A 2,264-nucleotide genomic window follows, 5' to 3' on the forward strand; every position below is an offset into this window, starting at 1 on the left:
GTGTGTGTGTGTGTGTGTGTGTGGCATATGTATATTTTCCCGATTCCCATTCTATAAAAGAATATGTAGGAGATTGTAGGTCAATTTATTTTTTATTTTAGAGAAAACCAATTGCTAAAATAGAAAATAGCAGTGCAGGTTCTAATTTACAAGGTTTGTAGAGGGATGGTCTCTATAAGGTGTTATTTAAACTGAGACCCAAAGAATTAAAAAATGTGAATGTCTCCGGCCATGCCACCCTAAATGTGCCCGATCTCATCTGATCTTGGAAGCTAAGCAGGATCAGGCCTGGATAGTACTTGGATGGGAGACCACCTAGGAAGACCAGGTGCTGTAGGTGGTAAAAAAAAAGAAAGAAAGAAAGAAAGAAAGAAAGGCTGTAAAGGGCAGAGTGAGAACTCTCAGCCAAGAGAAATAAAGGCCCTGCGCAAAGGAAGAATTTGACAGGTTGTAGGACCAGAGGATGATCAAATGATCAAATGGCTGGGGCACAGTTAGTGCTATGAGAACCATCAAGAAAGAAGCCTAGAGAAGAAGGGCGGAGCCAGATCGTAGGTGGCCTTGCAGGCTACAAATATCAGACACCTCTGGATCCCCAGCTTATATATCCTTGGGGTCAGTGCTTCTCAAACTCTTATTTGCATACAAATCACCTTGAGATCTTGTTAAAAAGCAGATTCTGGTTTACTAGCTCTGGGTGGTGCTGAGGTTCTGCATTTCTAACAAGCTCCTGAGTGACACAGATGCTGCAGGGCTCTTGAGTAGCAAGGCTCTAGGATCTGTTTTTTCACTCTACCTATGACATCCCATGAGACCACTTTAATGCATACACAAACCTAAAATTCTGAGGGAATTAATACTCTTTAAAATAATCCTTACTCTGTGGGAACAGAAGCCAATGCATTACATTTTTTCTGTCAATCCTCAAGTGGTTCTTTAAAGGGCTCCTCAGAGCATCTTGATGGGATGGAGCTTTAGTCGCCCACAGTGGTGACCAGCTCAGTGGCCTGTCCTTATTTTGTCCATCTCTCCTTCTCTGTTATATCCTTCCCAGTCTCCTACTGTCTTCTGGGATCACTGCCCCAAATAAATTTCCTGCATGCAAGGTCTTATCTCAATCTCTGCTTTCTTGGGAAAACAAGCTAAGATACCATTGTCCTAGGTCTGTGGTGTCATTAGCTTCTATCTCTAGATCCTTGATTAACTTGTAATGTCTTTGAAATGAAGGATACAGTCTTAATTATCTTTAAATATCCAACAATTAGAATAAAGCCTTATACCTGCAGGAGCTTAACAAAAGTTACATTGATTCAAAATAATTTATTCCTAGCTTATTCAAATTATTCAAAGAATTTTCACAATTGTTCAAGAAGATTACAAGACAGCAATATAAGAGAAGTAGCATAGTATAATGGCTTGGAGCAAAACTCTGGAGTTGATTGCCTGGGTTCAAATGCAGACTTAGCTTGTCTTCTAGCTGTGTAAATTTAGACATGGTGTATTGTATACCTTCCCTGTGCCACAATTTCTTCATATGTAAAATGAGAATGATGAAAACGACACTTACGTCATGGGGTTGTTATGAAAGTTCATGAATTAATATCTTTAAAGCATTCAGAACAGTGCCTGTCCCATAACAAATATCCTACATGTGTTTGTTAAATAAAATTTAATAAATATGTTAAGGAACTGAAAAGAAAATCATGAAATAGCTCTCAGCTCTGCTTATTAGACTAATACTATTATATAAAAATCAATCAAGGTCTTTGCTAAAAATGGGTTCCTAGGACCTATCTTGGACTCACTAATTTAGATTTTGTGGCATGGGATGATGATTAGGTACTTTCAGCAAGTTGCCTCAGTGCCTCTGTATGTAACCAAAATTGGAAATGATAGTTGACAACCTTTCTGCCTAATTATAGTTTTGTCAAGTAAATATGAAACCAAGGATATGTATGCATGTTATAAGTTAAAGACAAATGTGAATTAAATTGAAAAAATTATAAATCATTTTTCTATTTCATTCATTGATTTACTCATTTATTTCTTCACTTACTCATCAAGTCACTATATCTTACTGAGTGTTTATTATTTGTTATCCTTGACTAAGTCATAATCTTTGTTCTCAAGTAATTCGCAGTCTTTGTTGATGCTAACTGAAATTTTGTACAGCAGGTGATTCAGATATTGTTAGTTCATAGCACAGTCTATATAGTTCAGAGAGGTTGGTCTATTTGCCAAGTTCATGCAGCCTGTAAAGTGGC

General features: G+C 37.4%; 1 pseudogene; it reads left to right on the forward strand.

The window, feature by feature from the left end:
- Positions 1 to 221: 221 nt before the first annotated feature.
- Positions 222 to 340, forward strand: LOC120595108 (uncharacterized; annotated as a pseudogene).
- Positions 341 to 2,264: the final 1,924 nt, after the last annotated feature.

This window comes from Pteropus medius, unplaced genomic scaffold (assembly GCF_902729225.1).
Source record: "Pteropus medius unplaced genomic scaffold, Ma_sr-lr_union100, whole genome shotgun sequence".
NCBI classification, from domain to species: Eukaryota; Metazoa; Chordata; class Mammalia; order Chiroptera; family Pteropodidae; genus Pteropus; species Pteropus medius.